The sequence below is a fragment of the Macaca mulatta genome, chromosome 7, assembly GCF_049350105.2.
Source record: "Macaca mulatta isolate MMU2019108-1 chromosome 7, T2T-MMU8v2.0, whole genome shotgun sequence".
NCBI classification, from domain to species: Eukaryota; Metazoa; Chordata; class Mammalia; order Primates; family Cercopithecidae; genus Macaca; species Macaca mulatta.
Window position 1 is genome coordinate 49,709,109 of NC_133412.1, and position 24,467 is coordinate 49,733,575.

The following is a 24,467-nucleotide window of genomic DNA, read 5'->3' on the forward strand; positions in this document are numbered from 1 at the left end:
ATACCCAGCCATATCCCAATTTCTTTACCAATATGCTACTCTTAGCACAAATAAGAGCCATGACAATAATTAATGATAATGAATAATAACTGCATCAAACACTCTCAGAGCATTTTCTATATGTTTTAATCATTCCATCCTCATAACAACCCTAAGGAAAGGCACACTATTATGTCTTGTTTTACACAGCAAGAAACTGAAGTACATAGACTTTGCCACTTGTCTAAGGTTGCGGGCCAGTACATGGTAGAGCCAGGATGTGGACATCAGCAGTCCAGCCCTAGAATCTGGGCTTTAAACCACTATGCCACTTTGCCTTTCACAAACTGCCTTATACTGCCTCATAGCTGATAAGGTACATATCACATCTCCTTTATGAACTCACAAGTTCTTAGGTAGCAAAGACCAAGACTTCTAACCTAATCAGCATTAGACTTTCGCCACCACAGGGGCCGGTAAATAATAAAAAGAAACTAGAAGGTGCACGAGGTCCTGGAAAGCTTCTTTTTAGTAGTGACTCTTGAGGTTAACCTTGCCACTGAACTCTACAATTGTATATGTAATTGTTTAGTATATATTTGATAGTCTCCCCTACTAGTATATAGGTTTGTTAAGGGTAGAATATTTCTTTGTCTTTCCATCTGCTACACAACATTCAAAAATTAATAAAAATTCAAAAAAATGTTTGTTGAATAAACATGTGAAACTCTATTACAGAGGGTTATACTTCACAATCCCTACTATCAACAGAATCAATACACGATCTCTAGATAAAAGAGATTCACAGCAATTAATTTGTGGTAAACCACTTATCAGGTTATGGAAGCAGACAGGAGAATAGAGAAAGATAGTGATAGAAGGTAGAAACATATATTACTTAAGCCCAACAGTAAATATGGGAGCAAAGTAAAGTTAAACGGTGACTCTTTTTTCTTCTTTAATTTGCATACTCATGAATTTTTATCCCTTCATTTTCTTTCAGAATACCCTTCAGTTGAGTACCTCTTTTGACTTTCAATTAGAATCTAGGAAGGGCGAGGGGGCCAGGTGTGGTGGCTCACGCCTGTAATCCCAGCACTTTGGGAGGCCGAGGCAGGTGGAATGCCTGAGCTCAGGAGTTCGCGACCAGCCTAGGCAACACGGTGAAACCCTGTCTCTACTAAAAATACAAAAAAAAAAAAAAAAAAAAATTAGCTGGGCATGGCGGCATGTGCCCGTAGTCCCAGCTACTCAGGAGGCTGAGGCAGGAGAACTGCTTGAACCCGGGAGGTGGAGGTTACAGTGAGCCGAGATATCGCCACTGCACTCCAGCCTGGGCAACAGAGCAACACTACGTCTCAAAATAAAAAGAATGGAGGTAGACCTGGAGAGGTGGCTCATGCCTGTAATCCCGGCACTTTGGGAGGCTGAGGCAGGTGGATCACCTAAGGCCAGGAGTTCGAGACCAGCATGGCCAACATGGTGAAACCCCCATCCCTACTAAAACTACAAAAAAAAAAAAAAAATTAGCCAGACATGGTGGCACATGCCTGTAGTCCCAGCTACTCAGGAGGCTGAGGCAGGAGAATCACTTGAACCAGAAGGCAGAGGCTGCAATGAGCAGAGACTGTGCCATTGTACTCCGGTCTGGGCAACAGATTGAGACTCTGTCTTAAAAAAAAAAAAAAAAAAGAATGAGGGGCAGGCCTCAATCTATGGGTTAGTCCACTTATAAGCTCTACAAATATCCGCACATTTTGGAGGCCTTGTTGACAAGACAGATATACTCAATGACACAACAAAATACTGAGACTTAGGCAGGAGAATTGCTTGAACCCGGGAGGTGGAAGCTGCAGTGAACCAAAACCGCGCCACTGTACTCCAGCTGGGCGATAAAGTAAGATTCCATCTCAAAAATGAAAAAAAGACACAGTGATCAATGGAACAGAATAGAGAACCCAGAAACAAAGCCACATACCTACAATCAACTGATCTTCAATAAAGTTGACAATAATAAACACTGGAGAGATGACACCCTATTCAATAAGTGCTGCTGGAAATACTGGCTAGCCATATGCAAAAAATAAAACTGGACCCCTACCTCTCACCATACACAAAAATTAACTCAAGATGGATTAAACACTTAAATGTAAGACCTCAAACTATAGAAGTCCTAGGAGGAAACTAGAAAAAAACTCATCTGAACATTGGCCTAGGCAAAGAATTTATGACTAAGACTTCAAAAACAGCTGCAATAAAACCAAAAATTTACAATCAGGGCTTAAACTAAAGAACTTCTACATAGCAAAATAAAAATATCCACAGAGTAAACAGACAACCTACAAAATGGTAGAAAATATATGCAAACTATGCATCTGACAGAAGACTAACATCTGGAATCTATAAGGAACTTAAATCAACAAGAAAAAACAAAACTATCTAATTAAAAGGTGGGCAAAGGACATGAACAGGTACTTCTCAAAAGGTGACATACAAGCAGCCAACAAACATATGAAAAAAAAAGGCTCAGCATCACTAATCATCAGGGAAATGCAAATGAAAACCACAGAGATACCATCTCAAACCAGTCAGAATGGCTATTATTAAAAAGTCAAAAAATAACAGATGTTGGCAAGGATGCGGAAAAAAGGGAACACTTACACATTTGGTAGAAATATAAATTAGGGCCAGAAGCAGTGGCTCAAGCCTGTAATCCCAGCACTTTGGGAGGCCAAGGTAGGTGGATCACTTGAGATCAGGAGTTCAAGATCAGCTTGGTCAACATGGTGAAACCCCGTCTCTACTAAAAATACAAAAATTAGCCAGGCATAGTAGCATATGGCTATAATCCCAGGTTACAGAGGCAAGTTACAGAGGAGGCTGAGGCAGGAAAATCGCTTAAGCCCAGGAGGCAGAGGCTGCAGTGAGCCATGATCCCACCACTACACTCCAGCCTGGGTGACAGAGCAAGACTCCATTTCAAAAAAAAAACAAAAATAAAAAAGAAATGTCAGTTAGTTCAACCCTTATGGTAAACAGTATGGATATTTCCCAAAGAACTAAAAATTAAACTACCATTTGACCCAGCAATCCCACTACTATCTACCCAAAGGAAACTGAAGTTTTCTATCAAAAAGATACCTGCTTAGCCAGGTGTGGTGGTATATGCCTATAGTCCCAGCTATTCGGGAGGCTGGGGTGGGAGGATCACTTGAGCTCAGGAGGTAGAGAGGCTGCAGGGAGCCAAAATCATGCCACTGCACTCCAGCCTGGGGTGACAGAGTGAAACCCCATGTCAAAAAAAAAAAAAAGTATATATAACATACATAAAAGAGAAAAAAATAACTACACTTTTTTTTTTCTTCTTTTGAAACAGTCTCGCTCTGTTGCCCAGGCTGGAGTGCAGTAGTATAATCTCGGCTCACTGCAAGCTCCATCTCCCAGGTTCATGCCATTCTCCTGCTCCAGCCTCCCGGGTAGCTGGGACTACAGACGCCCGCCACCACACCTGGCTAATTTTTTGTATTTTTAGTAGAGATGGGGTTTCACCATGTTAGCCAAGATGGTCTCCATCTCCTGACCTCGTGATCTACCCACCTCGGCCTCCCAAAGTGCTGGGATTACAGGCGTGAGCCACAGCGCCCAGCCAAAAGATACCTACACTCTTATGTTTATCACAGCACTATTCAAAATAGCAAAATTACGGAATCAATCATCAATCTAAGTGCCCATCAATGGCAGATTGAGTAAAGAAAATGTGATACATATACACCATAGAATATTACACTACCATAAAAAATAATGAAATCATGTCCTTTGCAGCAATATGAATGCAGCTGGAGGCCATTATCCTAAGTGAATCAATGCAGAAACAAAATGAAATACCAAATATTCTGACTTTTAAGTGCCAGCTAAACAGTGAGTATAGATGGACACAAGGATGAAACACTGGAGACTCCAAGGAGTGCGGGAAGGGAAGGGGAGGAGGGAAAGGCTGAAAAACTACCTGTTGGGTATTATGTTCATTATTCGGGTGATGGGTTCAATAGAAACCCAAACTCCAGCACTACACAATATACCCTTATAAGGAACCCGCACATATACACCCTGAATCTAAAATTAAAAAAAAAAGAAAAGACACTTTCACTCATATGTTTATTACAGCACTAGTCACAAATAGCATTGTTCACAAGTCATGGTCTCAACTTAAGTGTCCATCATGGACATTATTATTCTCTTACCTCCCTATAAGTAGACATATTTCCCTTTAAGACCAGTCATGGTTAGTAATCAATTCTTACTGAATCATCCTCTAATAATATGAACATAATTTAGGACAGTCTGGAGATGTTAACAATTTGTTCCCACAGCTGAAACTTAGCCATTACTTATCACCTTTCAAGTGTGACCATCCATTACTACATTAATACATTCACCTCTAAATATCATTAAGACTCAGATCAGCAACTTGTGTAACATTTGCCCCAAATACTTAAAAATCATTCACTTGGCTCCTGTAATAAAAATGGATCAGAAGAGGTCATTATTTCAACCAACTACCACCACAATTGTCAGGGTCCATGGAACATCAAACAATTACAACAAAATAATACCATCTTGCGACAGCCATTATATCCAGGCATACCCCTGCTCTTTGTTCCATAGAGTCAACATATAACTCTTATTCACATCTCAAGGAATCTAACTTAAAATATATTCCATGGATGACCTCCTAAAAACTGAAAGAAATTTAGATTTACAAAAGCCACACTTTGATTGAACAAACAAATACATACCTATAGCCGAGGTTAGCTGTTTAACAACGGTTCAACGTGGCAATGATTTTATAGCAAAAGTCCCTGGGGAGTTATAAAAACAGAAACCTAGCACTGATACACAGTAATCTTCTGATACAAAGTAATTTGATATACAGTAATTTGGACAACTCTTACAGACAGAATTGAGGTATCTACTAACAGAAAGGAAACAAAAGGAAAGGCCACCAATGATAAGTATTATGTAAATATGGTAGCTATCACAGCCTAATAAAATTAAAAGACTCTCCACAAATTTCTGAAAAAACAGAAGTAGCTGTGTGACCTGGGACAAGTTATTTAACTTCAATTATTATTCACTGGAATTTAATCATGGTCTACTTCTGGGGTCCACAAACTTATTCTCTACAAAGGGCCAGACTAAGTATTTTAGATTTTACAGGTCATATGGTCTGTGTCCCAACTACTCAACTCTTCTTTTGCAGAATTAAAGAAGCTATAAACAAAAATTTACCCTCACATCGCCTGCCTTTTACACATAAAAACTGAAGTCTAGAAAAAAATTAACTGATGGAAATTTAGATTTGACTAGGCAACTATGTGATAATAATAATAATAAATTAACCATGCTTTCAGTGGAAATGAGAAAACCAAGGCTTAAGTCATCTCTGATTCCATCAAATTTGTTCATGCTATTAAAAACTTACTAGAATACCACCTTTTCAACCTGTACTAAACAAGAAACTAATAAAATGAAATACTGAAAGTTCTTTCAGTTAGAATGTAAAAAGTCACAAGGGAGAATCACTCCACTATATTAAAAAGAAAAAGCTAAACTATAAAATCCAAATTTTAAAACTCAGAGAGCTGAGAATACAAAGAAGTCTGGAAAAAAAAAAAAAAAAAAAAAAAAAAACCCACAACCATTCCAGAAAGGGAAAAGCCCTTTCTAGGCTAACAGACAAGTGACTACTTTCAACTCTGAGATCACAGTGAACACAGGAATGAATAATCCTATAGACTGATACAGGAATGAATAATCCTATAGACTGACCAAATTCCAAAGAAACCCCACAAGTAAAGTTAATCAAAACAAACTAAAAATTCTTCCCCATGGAGCTTTAATAGAGTATACATCAATGTGCACTAATCTAGGGGTAGACTAGGAGGGCAAAGTGAGATGATCTGCAGGGTAGAAAGCCAAGTGTAGTGCTAAAGCAGAGAGATCCCTGGAAATTAGCTATACTTAAATTTCAAGATCTATTGTAGAGTGAAGACCGAATTCTCCCTTAAAACACTTAAAACCAAAATTAACTACAGTTGTAGCTCAGCCCATACATAACTCAATTCCATGTCAGAATTAATATTTTAGTCCCTAACCTTTGATCTGTCTGAGGAATTAGCATGTCTTTTCTCAGGAAGAAGCAGTTAGGAATTTCATTTTCACTGCTTTTTTTTTTTTTTCTTGAGACAGAATTTTGCTCTTGTTGCCCACGCTGGAGTGCAATGACGCGATCTTGGCTCACTGCAACCTCTGCCTCCCAGGTTCAAGCAATTCTCCTCCCTCAGCCTACCAAGTAGCTGGGATTACAGGCGTGTGCCACCACGCCCAGCTAATTTTGTATTTAGTACAGACAGGGTTTCACCATGTTGGTCAGGTTGGTCTCAGACTCCTGACCTCAAGTGATCCACCTGCCTCGGCTTCCCGAAGTGCTGAGATTACAGGCATGAGCTACCACGCCCAGCCTTCACTGCTTTTTACATTTAATATTCATATATAATAAAAATTACAGGATAGTCAAAGAGTCGTGAAAATGTGACTTACAGGAAAGAGAAAAAAGTCAAAACTAACCCACAGATGATGCAGATTGGAATGAGCAAAGACTTTAAAATGAATCTTATAAAAACATAAGATATTATGTATAATCTTATAGAGAGAAAAATATTGATTAAATATATTTTGTCAGAGAAGAAGAAATTTTGGGGAAAAAAGAGCCAAATGGAAATTCTCAAATTAAAAAACATAATATTTGAAAAGTTCACTAAATAGATTTAATAACAGATGAGACACAGATAAGATCCACGAATTCAGAGAGATCAACACAAACTATCCAAATTAAAACAAAGAAGGCCAGGCACAGTGATTCACGCCTGTAATCCCAGCACTTCAGGAGGCCGAGACAGGACAACTGCTTGAGTCCAGGAGTTCAAGAACAGCCTGGGCAATATAGCAAGACCCTGTCCCTACAAAAAAAAATTTATAATGAAAATAATAATAGAGTAAGAAATACTAAAGTAATTTCTTCAGACTGAAGGAAAATAATCTCAGATAGAAGTCTAGATCTGCAAGAAGGAATGAAGAGTACTAGAAAATACTGTGAAAAAGACAGCTATGTCTACTGTTACTACTTCTATTCAACACTGTACCAGAGGTAACAGCAAGTGCCATAAAGCAATAAAAAGAACTGAAGGCATGAAGATTGGAGGAAGAATTAAAACTATCTTTATGGGCCAGGAGTGGTGGCTTATGTCTGTAATCCCAGCACTTTGGGAGGCTAAGGTGGGCGGATCACTTGAGGTCAGGAGTTTGAGACCAGCCTGGCCAACACGGCAAAATCCCATCTCTACTAAAAATGCCATAAATTAGCCAGGCATGGTGCCATGTGTCTGTAATACCAGCTACTAGGGCGGCTGAGGCAGGAGAATCGCTTAAACCTGGGAGGCAGAGGTTGCAGTGAGCTGAGATCATGCCACTGCACTCCAGCATGGGGGCCAGAGCGAGACTCTGTCACAAAAAAAGAAAAAAAAATTATTTATTCTCAGATAATGAGACTTTATATACAGAGGATCCAAAGGAATAGACAAACTAGTAAAACTAATCATTGAATTTGGCAAGTTCAAAAGATATAAGTTCAATCTACACAAATCAAGTATATTTCTAAATACTCCATGAAAGAATGGAAAATGACATTTTAAAAATAATACCATTTATAATTTAATCAAAAAACAAACACTCAGCAATAAAATTAACCAGAATACGTGAAAAATCTCTAATGTGAAAACTATGAAACTTTGCTAAAAGAAATTAAAATCTCAATGAATGTAGATATACCATGTTCAAGAAGAGGAAGACTCAGTATTACTAAGATGTGAATTTCCCAAAACTCATCTATAGATTCAACACAATCCCAATCAAAATCACAGCAAAGTTACTTGGTGAATACTGACAAACTTACATCGTTTACATGGAAAAGTAAAAGACCAAGAATAGGCAACACAATATTGAAGGAGAAAAACAAGGTCAGACACTACAAGATTTTTCAAGCTTACCATAAAACTACAGTATATCAAGACTGGCAAAACAATGCACAAATAGATCAGTGAAACAGAAAAGAGAGTCCAGAAACAGACCCACACAAATACAGTCAATTGATCTTTGACAATGAAACAAAAGCAAGTCAATGGAAAAAGGGTAGTCTTTTCAACAGATGGTGCTGGAAAAACTAGACAGCTACATGAAAAAAAAAAAAAAAACTAAACACAGATCTTACACTTTTCACCAAAAATTAACTCAAAACGGATCGCAGATCTGAGTGTACAACACAAAACTATCAAGCTCCTATAAGACAGCACGGGGGAAAATCTTGGTAAACTTAGGCTTGGTGATGACAGTACAGGAGAAAATCTTGGTAATCTTAGACTTGGCAATGACGTTTTAGATACAACACCAAAAGCACAAACCATAAGAGAAATAATTGATAAGCTGGACTTCATTAAAAATAAAAACTTCTGCTCTGCAAAAGGCACTGTTAAGAGAATGAAAAGACAAGCCACAGACTCACAGAAAATCTTTGCAAAACACATATGTGATAAAGGACTAGTATTCAAAATATACCTTAAAGACGCCAGGCACCATGGCTCACATCTGTAATCCCAGCACTTTGGGAGGCAGAATTGGGTGGATCATTTGAGGTCAGGAGTTCAAGACCAGCCTGGCCAACATGCTGAAACTCCATCTCTACCAAAAATACAAAAATTAGCCAGGTGTGGTGGTGCATGCCTGTAATTCTAGCTATTCGGGAGGCTGAGGCAGGAGAATCACTTGAACTGGGGTGGCGGGGGCAGGGGCAGACAGAGGTTGCAGTGAGCCAAGATCATGCCATTGCACTCCAGCCTGGGCGACAGAGTGAGACTCTGTCTCAAAGGAAAAAAAAAACAATTTTATATATATACACATATATACACACACACACACACACACACACACACACACACCCCTTCAATAACTCCTAAAACACAATAATAAGGAAATGAATAACCCAATTAAAATGGGCAAAGTGGGAAATATAAACAGACATCCCACCAAAGAAGATATACAGACAACAAATAACTAAATGAAGATACTCAAAATCATATGTCATTAGGGAATTGAAAATCAAAACCACGATGAGATAGCACTACACATCTATTAGAATGGCAAAATTCTGAAACAATCACAAAACCAAATGCTGATTAGAATGTGGAATTACAGGAACTCTCATTCATTGCTGGTGGGGATGCAAAATAGTACACTCACGTTTCAAGACAGTTTGGCAGTTCTTACAAAACTAAACATACTTTTGCCATATAATCTATCAACCATGCTCCCTGGTATTTACCCAAATGAGCTGAAAATTCACATCAATACAGGGTTTGGCAAGGTGGCTCATGCCTGTAATCCTAGCACTTTGGAAGGCTGAGATGGGAGGAACGCTTGAGCCCAGGAGTTCGAGACCAGCCTGGGCAATGTGGTGAGACCTCCTTCTCTACAAAAAAATAAAATTATCCAGGCATGGTCGTACATGCCTGTGGCCCTAGCTACTCAGAAGGCTGAAGTGAAAGGATCCCTTGAGTCAGAAAGATAGAGGCTATAGTGAGCCCAGATCATACCACTGTACCCCAGCCTGTGGGATACTGTCTCAAAAGGCAAAACAAACAAAAATTACATCCACCCAAAAACCTGCAGACAGAAGTCAGACACAGTGACACACGGCAACAGTCCTCACTATTCAGGAGGCTGAGGTGGGAGAATTGCTTGAGCCCAGGAGTTTGGGGCCAGCCTGGGCAACATGGTGAGAAACTGTTGCTAAAAATTAAAAAAATAGTAACTTTAAAAACCTGCACATGGATGCTTACGGTAGCTTTATTTCTGATTGTCAGAAACTGAAAGCCACCAAGACATCCTTCAAAAGGTGAATAAACAAACTCTAGTATCCATACAACAGAATATATTTCAGCAATAAAGACAAAAGAGCTATCAAACCACGAAAAGATAGAGGAATCTTAAATATACATTGCTAAGTAAATCCAAAAAGCCTGTGTACTGTATGATTCCAACTGCGACATTCTGGGAAAGGCAAAACTATGGCAACAGCAAAAAGACAGTGGTTGAAAAGGGTGGTGGGAGGTGAAGGGATGAAAAGGTAAAGTATGAGAGATTTTTAAGGCAGTGAAACTATTTTCTATGATACTGTAATGGTACAGACATGTCATACACAACTGTCAAAACCCACAGGATGTAGGACACAAAGAATGAATCCTAATGTAAACTACAGACTTCAAATAATAATGATGGATTAATAAGGCTTATCAACTGCAACAAATGGATCTCACTTGACCAAGATGCTAAACAACAGGGGAAACTGGGGGGGCAGGGGGAGGAGCAAGGTGATATCTGCAAACTGCTATTTTCTGCTGCATTTCACTGTAAACCTAAAACTACTCTAAAAATAAGCACTATTAAAAATAAAATAAAAATTTTAAATTTTAAAAAAGGTCTATCAATTAAAACAAATTTTTAGTTGCTTACAAAGTCATCAACCTGTATACTATAAAATTTTGACATTTTATTGTAAATTAAAACTTAATTTTTTAAAATGTAATACTCAACAGTCTATCTTAGGCCTTCTATCTGAAGATGAATACACTAGGAAGCGAACACTATGGAAAACCAACACTACTGTGAAGGGTACAAAAGGAAAAGATGGGTGATGTGGAATGTGTCCTAATCCATATGTCTTGATCTCTCTTAAGAGGATCTACATTAATGTTTCTAGTTGGCTATTATTAGGTTTTATACAACATTTAAAATGTAGGCTTCAGAATCTGAAGAGGAATTTCAAAATGTTTTATAAACCTTTAAGAGTAAACAGCCTCAGCATAAATTAACACTGGAGATAGATTTTTACCTGTAAGTATTTCTGCACCTGTAAGGAATTTTAAATCACTCAATAGTGATTGATCAGGCAAGGAACAAGTATTATCTGCTGATTCTTAGTTTGTCTATAATGCCATCCCTACAAAGACTGTATTTCCATTGCACCCTCCTTTTATTACTCAGCTGATTACACTCCAAAACACATACACACTCCCTGGTGTAGATGCTGACACCTTAATTCACATTATGTAATTCATATAATAGTGAAGTTGTAATACAGAATCCAACAGCATCCATTATATCAGAATATAGAAGAAAACTGGTCTGAGATGTGCTATTATGATATAAATCAACTAACAACATACCAATCAATAAACTACCCATGCTTCTCCTTTTTTTTTTTTTTTGGTAAATGTGGGTATTTTAATTTTCCTTGATAAGGACAAATACGGCCATGAGAAGTTTCTTTGGGGGTTTCATAATCTGCCACTTACTTACAGAGACTGGGAAGTTATGCAGCACTTAGCCTAGGAGAGAAGTGTCCAGTAACCTATGAAGACTGTCTCCACAGCTCAAGGAGACAATAAGGGCCAGAAAGCGTTAATACCAGTCACCCCAAAAATGTGAAGATCCCCCCAGTAAGCTACTTTAAAAATGTAAAAAGTGAGGTCTAAATTGTGAAATTATACTTTGGGGGGTTTTTGGTTTTATTTTTTTAAGTTCAAGGGTACATGTGCAGGTTTCTTACACAGGTTAACTCACATCACAGGGGTCTGTCGTACAGATTATTTCATCACCCAGGTATTAAGCCTAGTACCCATTAGTTATTTTTCTTGATTCTCTCCCTGCTCCCACCCTCCACCTCATCAATTAGCTTCCACTTATGAGTAAGAACATGCAGTATTTGGTTTTCTGTTCCCACATTAGTTTACTATGAATAATGGCCTCCAGCTTCATCCATGTTCCTGCAAAGAAAATGATCTTGTTCTTTTGGATGGTGTATACATACACCAGTATTCCATGGTGTATATATACACCACATTTTCTTTACCAGGCTACCACTGATGGGCATTTAGGTTGATTCCACATCCTTGTTATCATGAATAGTGCTGCAATGAACACACTCGCATGTGCACATGTCTTTTTTTTTTTTTTTTGAGATGGAGTCTCGCTGTGTTCTCCAGGCTGGAGTGCAGTGGCTCAATCTCGGCTCACTGCAAGCTCCGCCCCCCGGGTTCACGCCATTCTCCTGCCTCAGCCTCCTGAGTAGCTGGGACTACAGGCGCCCACTACCACGCCCGGCTAATTTTTTGTATTTTTAGTAGAGACGGGGTTTCACCGTGGTCTCGATCTCCTGACCTTGTGATCCGCCCGCCTCGGCCTCCCAAAGTGCTAGGATTACAGGCGTGAGCCACCGCGCCCGGCTACATGTCTTATTAGCATAGAATGATTTATATTCCTTTGGGTATACACCCAGTAATGAGATTGCTGGGTTGAATGGTAGTTCTTTTTAGGTCATTGAGGAATGACCACACTGCTCTCTACAATGGTTGAACTAATTTATACTTCCACCAATTCTGTATATGTGTTCCTTTTTGTCTGCAATCCCGTCAGCATCTGTTATTTTTGACTTTTTAATAGTAGTCATTCTGACTGGTGCGAGATGGTATCTCATTGTGGTCTCATTTGCATTTCTCTAATTATCAGCAATGTTGAGTGTTTTTCCATATGCTTGTTGGCCACAGGTATGTCTTCATTTGAAAAGTATGTGTTCATGTCCCTTACCCACTTTTTAGTGAGTCTTCCTCTTGTAAATTTAAATTCTTTATAGGTACTAGACATTTGATCTTTGTCAGATGCACAGCTTGCAAAACTTTTCTTCCATTCTGTAGACTGTTTAATAGTTTCTTTTGCTGTGCAGAAGCTTTTTAGTCAATTTGTCTAAGCTCTCTGATTTGTCAATTTTTGCTTCTGTTGCAATTGCTTTTGGTGTCTTCGTCATAAAATCTTTGCCCATTCCTGAGTCCAAAATGGTAGTGCCTAGGTTGTCTTCCATGGTTTTTATAGTTTCAGGTTTTAGAGACTTTAATCCATCTTGAGTTAATTTTAGTACACGGTGAAAGGAAGGTATCCAGTTTCAATCTTCTTTATACAGCTAGCCAGTTATCCCAGCACCACTTATTGAGTAGGGAATCCTTTGCCCATTGCTTGTTTTTGTCAGCTTTGTTGAAGGTCAGATGGTTATGAGTGTGCCTTATTTCTGAGCCCTCTGTTCCATTGGTCTATGTGTCTGTTTTTGTCCCAGTACCATGCTGTTTTGTTTCCCGTAGCCCCTTGTAGTATAGTTTGAAGTCTGGTAGATGCCTCCAACTTTGTTGTTTTTGCTTAGGATTGCCTTGACTATTTGGGCTCTTTTTCGGTTCCATATCAATTTTTAAATATTTTTTTTTCTAGTCCTATGAAGAATGTCATTGGTAGTTCGATAGGAATAGCACTGAATCTATAAACTGCTTTGCGTAGTATGGCCATTTTAACACAACTGATTCTCCTATGAATGTGGAATGTTTCTATTAGTTCGTGTCATCACTGATTTCTTTGAGCAGTGTTTTCTAGTTCTCCTTGTAGGTATCTTTCCCCTCCCTGGTTAGCTGTATTCCTAGGTATTTTGTTCCTTTTGTGATGATTGTGAATGGCATTTGTGTTCCTAATTTGGTTCTTGGCTTCTTCACTGTTGGTGTATTGGAATGCTAGTGATTTCTGTACGTTGGTTTTATATCCTGAGACTTTGCTGATGTTATCAGCTTAAGGAGCTTTTGGGCCAAGATTATGAGGTTTTCTAAATATAGTCATGTCATCTGCCAAGGACACGGACAGGCACATGGACAGGGATATTTTGACTTCCTCTCTTCCTCTTTAAATGCCCTTTATATCTTTCCCTTGCCTGATCCCTCCGGCCAGGACTTCCAATACTATGTTGAATTAGGCGGTGATGGAGGGCATCCTTGTCTTGTGTCAGATTAAGACAAATGCTTCCAGTTTTGGCCCATTCAGTATGATGTTGGCTATGGGTCTGTCTTATTATTTTGAGGTATATTCCTTCAATACCTCGTTTATTGAGAGTTTTTAACATGACAGGCTGTTGAATTTTATCAAAAGCCTTTTCTGCATCTATTGATATAATCACGTGGTTTAGTTGTTTATGTGATGAATCACATTTACTGATTTGCATATGTTGAACCAACCTTGTATCCCAGGGATAAAAGCCTACTTGATCATGGTGGATAAGTTTTTTGACATGCTGCTGGATTTTGTTTGCCAGTATTCTGTTAAGGATTTTTGCACTGATATTCATCAAGCATGCTGGCCTGAAATTTTTGTTGTTGTTTCTCTGCTAGGTTTTGATAACAGGATGATGCTGGCCTCACAGAATGAGTTAGGGAGGAGTCCCTCCTCCTCAATTTTCGGGAATAGTTTCAGTAGGAACAGTACCAGCTCTTCTTTGTATATCTGGTAGAATTCGGCTTTGAATCCATCTGGTCTTGGGCTTTTTTGCTCGAAGGACTATTTATTACTGATTCAATTTCAGAACTCATTATTGATCTGTTCAGAGGTCCAATTTCTTCCTGGTTCAGTCTTAGGAGGGTATATCTAGGAATTTATACATTTCTTCTAGATTTTCTAGTTTCTGTATGCAGAGGTGTTCATAACAGTCTGATGATTATTCCTATTTCTGTGAGGTCAGTGGTAATAGCCCCTCTGTTGTTTCTAATTGTGTTTATTTGGATCTTCTCTCTTTTCTTTTTAGTCTAGCAAGCAATCTATTTTATTAATTTTTTCAAAAAACCACATCCTAAATTCACTGATGTTTTGAATGGTTTTTCGTGTCTCAATCTCCTTCTGTTCAGCTTTGATTTTGGTTATTTCTTGTATTCTGCAAGTTTGGGGGTTGGTTTGCTCTTGGTTTTCTAGTTCTTTTAGTTGTGATATTAAGTTGTTAAATTGAGATCTTTTTAACTTTTTGATGTGGACACTTAGTGCTATAAATTTTCCTCTTTACACTGCATTAGCTGTGTTCCAGAGATTCTGGTATATTCTACCTTCGGTCTCATTAGTTTCAAAGAACTTGGTTTCTGCCTTAATTTCATGATTTACCCAAAAGTCAGAAGAAAGTTGTTTAATTTCCATGTAATTGTATGGTTTTGAGCAATTTTCTTAGATGTGATTTCTAATTTTATTGAGCTGTGGCCCAAAAGAGTGGTTGCTACGATTTCAGTTCTTTTGCATTTGCAGAGAAACATGTCAAATTGTGTGGTCAATTTTAGAGTATGTGCCATGTGGTGATGAGAATAATGTATATTCTGTTGTTTTGGGGTGGAGAGTTCTGTAGATGTCTATCAGGTCCATCTGATCCAGTGCTGAGTTCAGGTCCTGAATATCTGTTAATTTTCTGCCTTGATGATCTTTCTAATACTGTCAGTGGGGTGTTAAACTCTCCCACTATTATGGTGTAGGAGTCTACGTCTCTTTGAAGGTCTCTAAGAACTTGCTTTATGAATCTGGGTGCTCCCGTGTTGAGTGCATATATATTTAGGATAGTTAATTCTCTTGTTGAAATGAACCCTCTACTACCATGTAATGCCCTTCTTTGTCTTTCTTCAACTTTGTTGGTTTAAATTGTTTTTTTTGAAATTTGGATTGCAACCCTCGCTTTTTTGTTTTCCATTTATTTGCTTGGTAATTTTTCTCCATCCCTCTATTTTGAGCCCATGGGTGTCACTGCATAGGAGATGCACTACACACCTCTGTGCCTATTAATTGGAGCATTTAGCCTGTTTATGTTTAAGGTTAGTACTGGTAAGTGTGGATTTGATACTGACATCATGATGTTACCTGGTTTTTTGTTTTTTTTTTTTTTTTTTTTTGAGACGGAGTCTCGCTCTGCCGCCCAGGTTGGAGTACAGTGGCTGGATCTCAGCTCACTGCAAGCTCCGCCTCCCAGGTTTACGCCATTCTCCTGCCTCAGTCTCCCGAGTAGCTGGGACTACAGGCGCCCGCCACCTCGCCCGGCTAGTTTTTTGTATTTTTAGTAGAGACGAGGTTTCACCGTGTTAACCAGGATGGTCTCCATCTCCTGACCTCGTGATTCGCCCGTCTCAGCCTCCCAAAGTGCTGGGATTACAGGCTTGAGCCACCGCGCCCGGCCTACCTGGTTGTTCTGCAGACGTGTGTGGCTGCTTTATAGTGTCACTGGTTTGAGTACTTAAGTGTGTTTTTGTAGTGACTGACAACAGTCTTTCCATATTTAGTGCTTCCTTCAGGAGCTCTTGTAAGACAGGTCTGAGGGTATCAAATTCCCTCAGCAACTGCATGTTTGAAAAGGATTTTATTTCCCCTATGCTATGAAGTTTAGTTTGGCTGGATAAGAAATTCTTGGTTGGAATTTTTCTTTAAGAATCTTGAATATTTACTCCCAGTCTCTTCCGGCTTGCAGGGTTTCTGCTGAGAGGTCCACTGTTAGTCTGATGGGCTTCCCTTTGTAGTTCTCATGAATGAGATCCTGAAAAATGTTTTCCAAGTTGCTTCCATTCTCCCCAACTCTTTCAGGGACACCAATGAGTCAGGTATCACGGATTTGGTCTCTACATAATCCTGTATTTCTTGGAGGTTTTGTTTGTTCATTTTCATTCTTTTTTCCATATTCCTGTCTGTCTTATTTCAGAAAGCCAGTCTTCAAGCTCTGAGATTCTTTCCTCAGCTTGACCTATTCTGCTATTAATACCTACAGCTGGCCGGGCGCGGTGGCTCACGCCTGTAATCCCAGCACTTTGGGAGGCCAAGGCAGGTGAATCATAAGGTCAAGAGATCGAGACCAGCCTGGCCAACATGGTAAAACTCTGTCTCTACTAAAAATACCAACATTAGCTGGGCATGGTGGCACAGGCCTGTAGCCCCAGCTTCTCAGGAGGCTGAGGCAGGAGAATCGTTTCAACCCAGTAGGCGGATGTTGCAGTGAGCCAAGACTGAGCCACTGCACTCCAGCCTGGCGACAGAGTGAGATTCTATCTTTAAAAAAATTAAAAAATAGGCTGGGAGCGGTGACTCAAGCCTGTAATCCCAGCACCTTGCGAGACTGAGACGGGCGGATCACTAGGTCAGGAGATCGAGACCATCCTGGCTAACCCGGTGAAACCCCGTCTCTACTAAAAAATACAAAAAACTAGGCGGGCGAGGTGGCGGGCGCCTGTAGTCCCAGCTACTGGGGAGGCGGAGGCAGGAGAATAGCGTAAACCCGGGAGGCAGAGCTTGCAGTGAGCTGAAATCCGGCCACTGCACTCCAGCCTGGGCAACAGAGCGAGACTCCGTCTCAAAAAAATAAATAAATAAATAAAATAAAATAAAAAATTAAAAAATTAAAAATAAAAATCTGCAGCAGCATTATGAAATTCTTGTAGCATGTTTATCAGCTCAATCGGGTTGGTTACATGCTTTTCTATACCGGCTATTTCATCTGTCAGCTCCTGTATTATTTTGCTGTGATTCTTAGCTTCCTTGGATTGGGTTTCAACGCACTCCTGCATCTCTATGATCTTCGTTCCTATCCATTGTCTGAATTCTATTTCTGTCACTTCACCCATCTCAGCCTAGTTCAGAACCCTTGCTGGAAAGCTAGTGTGGTTGTCTGGAGAAAAGAAGGCACTCTGGCTTTTTAAGTTATCAGGGTTCTTACGCTGGTTCTTTCTCATCTTTGCGGGCAGATGTTCCTTCAGTCTTTGAAGATGCTGTCCTTTGAATGGGTTTTTTTTTTTTCTTTCATCCTATTTGATGATCTTGAGGGTTTGACTGTGGTATATAAGGTGGGTTCAGTCAACTGGCTTCGTTTCTGGAAGATTTTAGGTGGCCAAGGTTCAGCTCCTAACTCCTGGATTACATGCTCTAAATCTCGGGGACTGGTATTGGGATCCTATTTTGTTCTCTGGCTTCTCAATGTTAGGAACCCACTGTACTGGGGGTAGAAGGGTGTCAAGGTGCCCCTGGACTACTGGTCACTAGACTCCGGTGGGTGGTGCCAAAGAGTTTTTTAGGGCAGTGGCAGTGGGATCTGCCCTCGTTTCCATGTGCCAGTGGCAGCACAGTGGGGTGCACACTTGTCAGCTGTGGCAGTGTGCTAGCAGATGCCAGGGTGTCAGCCTCAGTGTGGGCGTTTGTAGCAGTGGTAGAGGCAGCATGGCTTAAGCAGGCCCCACTGGCAACTATGCATGTGGTCACAGTGGTGGTGGTGTTAGCACGGGTAGTGCTCGTAGGGGCAAGTCTGTGTGCACACTCTGTGCACATTTACAAAGGCAGGGGTGGCCACTCACAGGGGAAGGGTTCATTGTTCTCTGTGCCTAGATTCACTCCAGGAGCAAGGGGGTGGGGCACTGGCAGCGCAGGGCTGAAAGGACCTGTGCCCACCAAGACACTGACTACAATTACAGTACAACCAGGGGAAGCAAGGCAGAGTGCACTCACACTGGCAGCAGTGGCAGAGGGTAGTGTGCACATGCACATGTGCTGGCGAGGCAAGAGAAAGCAAGATCCGCCTGTGCACACACACCAGCAAAGTGATGTGCGTGGTGGGGGGCCTGTGGTCAGGGCGGGGTAGGGGGGGTAAGCTGCAATAGGAGAAGGGGGCGGGCAGGCAGGCTGGTGCATATTCACAGGGGCTATTCTTTTTTTTTTTTTTTTTTTGAGATGGAGTTTCGCACTTGTTGCCCAGGCTGGAGTGCAATGGCGCAATCTCAGCTCACCACAACCTCCGCCTCCCAGGTTCAAGCGATACTCCTGCCTCAGCCTCCCAAGTAGCTGGGGTTACAGGCATACATCACATGCCCGGCTAATTTTGTATTTTTAGTAGAGACGGGGTTTCTTCATGTTTGCCAGGTTGGTCTCAAACTCCCGACCTCAGGTGATCCGCCCACCTTGGCCTCCCAAAGGGTTGGGATTACAGGCATGAGCCACCGCCCCGGCCCACAGGGGCTATTCTACTGGAGCTCTCTGCATTAAAGTGTAGTCAGGTCAGCCAGCCCAGGAGCTATGATGCAGGTCCTCAGGGTACCCAAGGCTTCACAGCAAGCAGGCGCAACCAGGCTGGGTCCCCAGGAGAGGCCAGCGGACCAAAGCACGCTCAGGTTGATGGACAAGACTGCCCTGCAGAGTTCAGGTCTGACTTCCTCTAGGGCTAAAGTCTCCTATGGGAGCAAGTCGAGCCTAGGGTGATGGGCATCCCTGGCCATGCTCCACTACAGACACTCCTGCACCAAACCCTCTGCGCTCTGCACTGACTGGAGTGCTGCCTCTATCACTTCTCAAGTGTGCTTGAGAATCAAGCAGCTCTCCCTGCCAACTCAAGTGTCCCTGATGGTTGAGGGATCTCCTCCTGCCAGGATTCCGAGGTTTGTGCTAAGAGCAGATTGTTCCTTGCCAGTTCAACTCACCCGTTTCCCTGGAGTCACAAGTCCCGGTGCATAGTAGCCCTGTGCAGGGTTCCCAGGTTCCTCCCACTTCATCCCAACATCTGTGTCTTCCCTCTGTCTACTCTCAGTGCCTTCCCTCCGAAGATGTGTTAGGAGTGTGCCAGTTGTCCCAGTCCCTCAGTGGCAGCCATTCCAGCTGGCTGTGTCTAGTCAGCCATCTTGCCCACCTTCCTCCTTTCTTTCTTATATTTTTTTCCATTATGCCTTTCTCTAGAGAAAATTTACCTTCTATTCTTTTCTGCTATTTGGGTTTACACTATTGTTGTTATGTACTGAACTGTGCTGTTCTCCCAAAATTTGTATGTTAAAGCCCTAATCTGCAATGTGAGTGTATTTGGAGATAGGATCTTTAAAGAAGTAATGAAGTTAAATGAGGTCATAAGGAAAAGTCCTACTTCAATAGGATGGGTGTCCTTATAACAAGAGATGCCAGGGATGTGTGCACTACAAAAAAAGGTCACGGAAGGATACAGCAAACAGCAGCTACCTGCAAGCCAAAAAAAAGAGGTTCCAGGAGAAACCAAACCTGACAACACCTTCATGTTGGACTTCTAGTCACCAGAAGTGTAGGAAAATAAATTTCTGTTTTTTAAGCCACTCAATCTGTGGTATTTTGTTATGGCAGCCCCAGCAAATTAATACAACGGTACAGAAATCTTTGGGACACGATTATTAATATGTTCAACTTGACACTGTTTTATAATAAACTCTATAGAATACTAACTGGTTTTCTGTCATTGCCCAAAAAGTGCAATAGCCTCTAGGCCTACTGTCATAGGTCAATGCCCTCTGTGCCTATTTTGCCTTTCTTTTTCCAATAGTGCTTCAAATATTCTACTAGAGTTCCTTTCTCTTCCATCTCCATCTCCTCCTCTGTGATCATCTCTGATCTCTGCTCTTAGTACTTACCGTTGTCAGAGGTCTACTTTCCAACACATTATCAAATTTATAATCTTGCCACTGTGACATACGCACCCTCACTTGCCACTGTGACATACGCACCCTCACCTCCCTCGACTCACTCCTTTACCAGCTGTTTCATGTATACTTCTCAGCCTTGCTAATATTGACATTAGGCATTAAGAACCAACAACCAAAAAGAGCGCTATAGTCAAAAAAAAAAAAAAAAATGCTAGTTTCTGCTGATTGTCTTATTGCTCTTACCAGTAATATTTTGTTCTAACTAATGGAGACGTTCCCTGAGTTTGGAAAACTCAAATGTTACTCTACTGAAAAACACTGCTCTTCAAATACTATCTAAATACAGTCCAGCTAACCCACCATCAACAAAATATATGCCAGGGTTGATTTTTCTACTTACATGTATGTCTATGCTCATTTATCCACAGTCATCCAGTCTCCCTTCTCTGGTCAATGATGTACACTTTTGCAACAATACAACATTCCAAAGGCAAGAGTATGATCAGAAAACAGAGTATCCCTTATGAACTCAATCAAGAATAAATCCTGAAATCTTGTTCTCACTAGAATGGGACACTGGACAACTAAGTTAACACTTCAAAATACTCATCAAATGTTGTCTTATTACCTCAAGACTCAAAAAAATGTAGAAAAATAACGGTTTTGGTTTTTGTTTTGACATAGGGTCTCACTCTGTTACGACTAGAGTGCAATGTCTTGATCACAGCTCACCACAGCCTCAACCTCCTGGGCTAAAGCAATCCTTCCACCTCAGCCACCCTAGTAGCTAAGACTACAGGCACACAGCACCACACCTGGCTAATTTTTTAAATTTTTTGTAGAGACAGAGTTTCACTATGTTGCCCAGGCTGGTCTTGAACTCCTAAGCTCAAGTGATCCTCCCACCTCAGCCTCCCAAAGTGCTAGGATCACAGGCATGAGCCACTGTGCCTGGCATGATGGGTCATTTTTATTCCTTCAAGAACCTTATGAGCTGGGCCACAGTGGCTCACACTTGTAATCCCAGCACTCTGGGAAACGAAGGGAGGAGGATCACTTGAGGCCAGGAGTACAAGGCCAGTCTGGGCAATATAGTAAGACTTCGTCTCTACAAAAAATTTTAAAAATTAGCTGGGTGTGGTGACATAACTGCTATGGTCCCAGCTACTCAGGAGGCTGAGGTGAGAGGAAAGCTTGAGCCCCAAAAGCAAAGGCTATAGTGAGCCATGATCTCACTACTGCACTCTAGCTTGGACAACAGTGTGAGACCCCTCTGAAACACAAAAGCAAAAAAACACCAACTTATCAACAGCAATGTTGTCATACCACTTACTAAAAAGTTCAAACTTAAGTTTTCCTGGGTTTTGGTCCTTTTTAAGAGGTGTCATATTCACTCTGTATCAAAAACTGTATTGTGCCAATGGCTTTAAGTGAGATATTAAACAGTCTCACCTCTATTTTGTTAAGCTGTGAGATAACAATGCTATATTAATAACTTATTAAGACTAAGTATACATGAATTGAAATTACTTTTATGTAAAATAAAAGTGCAAGTTAATAATTATGTACTGCATGGTCATTAGAATTAGATAGATAGCAAGTCACAAATTACTAATTAGCCCACTGGTAAAAATTTCAGCTATTCTGAAGTTTTAGAGAAATCCTAAAAATTCAAGTTTTCTTATGAACTGAAATTTCAGCTCTTTTTAAGTTTCTCTACTAAGCTTTAGAAGTTTTACTCTGGATTAATTATTTCTATAACATACTAACTTTATATCTTTTTAAACAGAGTATATTAAACATACCATGCATTTCTTAAAAATTTAGATTGCACAACAAACGTTAATTTTGATATGATACAGTAATATTTATTAGAAACTACTGATATAAACAAGGTTGTCTGTCCCTATCAATATTCCCCGATTGCTTTACTTTTACAGACAAGTGTTTCATTCTATCAGCCTAACAACCTATAAATGTCCCTGTTCTCATTTACTGCTTCTATACTATGTAAGCTTAGAAACCAAATTCTTACTTGAATTATCTGAAATAAAGCTAGCCCCTAAATAAAAGCCTGAGGGACTCTCATATAAGTATAGAAATGTTAAACATATTTTCATAATCTCCATTAACCATTTAAAGACTCTGGGGTTTTTTGCAATGTAATCTGAAAATAAACACGCGCTTTGTAGTCACACAGTGAGGGGTTCAGATCCTACCATTATACTTACTAGCTGTGTAATCTTGGAAAGACCTTCCCTAAATGTTTACATTCTTTTTCAAAAAAATCTCCATCACTTAGTTCATTGTTGCTGTGAGATTAAGTGTGATACTGTATATAAATAAACAATGATTGGGTGCTGGGCACAGTGGTTCCCCCTATAATCCCAGCACTTTGGGAGGCTGAGGTGGGAAAATCACTTGAGCCCATGAGTTCAAGAACAGTTTCAGCAAAAAAAAAAAAAAAAAAGCAACACTTCAACTCCACAAAAAAAATCTAAACATCTACCCACGTGTGGTGGCTCGTACCTATAGTCCTAGCTACTTGGGAGGCTGAGGCAGGAGGATCACTGGACCCTAGGAGTTCAAGGCTGCAGTAAGCTATGACTTCACCACTGCACCACAGCCTGCATAACAGAGTAAGATCTGTCTCAAAAAAAAAAAAAAAGGCAACTTTCATACCTATTTTAATCATTGATACATATAGTTAACATGACAAATTTACTGCATTTTGCAAACAAAATTCACCATTTCTTTTTCATTTTTGTTTTTTGAGTATATGGGGTGCTAGCTTTCTATACCAAACAGCTTTAAAACACTTTATTCTTTTCTTGTTTTTCTTTTCTTTCTTTTCTTGTCCTCCGTAACTGAGACATTTCCACATGGCTGAAACAGTAGAAATCCTTAAGACTACAGTCATATATGGGAAAGAATATGCAAGCCTCACACTCCTAGATCATAAATAAGCTTCCGAAAGTCAAACTCTTGTCTGCTATTTACTAGTAATACAACTTTACCCGAACTGCTCTCTCTCTCTGAACCTTAATTTCTTCACATTCAAAAAAGGCCAATTACATAGAACACAACTACCACTAAGAGTTTTAAAACTAAATACATCAGAAAATACATATTCTTTTTTTTTTTTTTTTTTTTTTTTGAGATGGAGTTTCACTCTGTCGCCCAGGATGGAGAGCAGTGGCACGATCTCAGCTCACTGCAAGCTCCACCTCCCAGGTTCACACCATTCTCCCTGCCTCAGCCTCCAGAGTAGCTGGGACTACAGGCGCCCACCACCACATCTGGCTAATTTTTTGTATTTTTTTAGTAGAGACAGGGTTTCACTGTGTTAGCCAGGATGGTCTCAATCTCCTGACCTCATGATCCACCCACTTCAGCCTCCCAAAGTGATGGGATTACAGGCGTTAGCCACCATGCCCGGCCAAAAATATATACTCTTAAAAGCCTTTGCAAAGAGCTAATGTCAAAGAACTATAAGCCCAAAACATAAGATAGGGCAGGAATTCAGAGAGATAAGCAGAGCACTGAAGCCAGGTTAGCTAGTGACAAAGCCAAACTCAGGCTTTGGTTTTCATAGTCTCATTACGATAGAAGCCAAGCCCATGACCCAGCCTTAGTGGTGAGTCTGTTAAGAGACGCCTATATCATATGGCTGGAACCAGTAAAATGAACAAAAGTAAACCTGTTCCATTCTAACCTAATCCCCTAAGAACTTCAAAGAAAGCTGCTTTGGCACTGAGCAGAAAAGAAGGATGGGAGAAAGGAGAGTTCCTGACAAGTTATTAACAAGAAACAGCAAACTTTTTCTGTAAAGGGCCAGAGGTATAAATATTTTAGGCCTCAGCAGAGTGTGGTGCCTGCCTGTAGTCCCAGTTACTCCGGAGGCTGAGGAAGGAGGATCCTTTGAGGCCAGGGGTTTAAGACTGCAGTAAGCTATGATTTCACCACTGCACGACCACTGCCCACCATCCTGGGCAACAGAGGGAGACTGTCTCCAAAAAATAAATAAATAAATAAATAAGGCTTTGAAGGCAATATGATCTCTGTTGCAACCAATCAGCTCTG

General features: G+C 40.4%; 1 protein-coding gene and 2 long non-coding RNA genes across 32 annotated transcripts in view; 2 read left to right on the top strand and 1 right to left on the bottom strand.

Moving 5' to 3' along the window:
* MYO9A (myosin IXA) overlaps window positions 1-24,467 on the bottom strand; it is a 306,752-nt gene that overhangs the window by 258,710 nt on the left and 23,575 nt on the right. The window lies entirely within an intron of this gene.
* LOC144329949 (uncharacterized) lies at window positions 1,235-5,584 on the top strand. Its single transcript, XR_013395702.1, has 2 exons — window positions 1,235-2,697; window positions 3,626-5,584. It is a non-coding gene; the product is annotated as an uncharacterized LOC144329949 (long non-coding RNA).
* On the top strand, window positions 7,516-23,593 carry LOC144329950 (uncharacterized). Its single transcript, XR_013395703.1, has 2 exons — window positions 7,516-8,733; window positions 22,966-23,593. It is a non-coding gene; the product is annotated as an uncharacterized LOC144329950 (long non-coding RNA).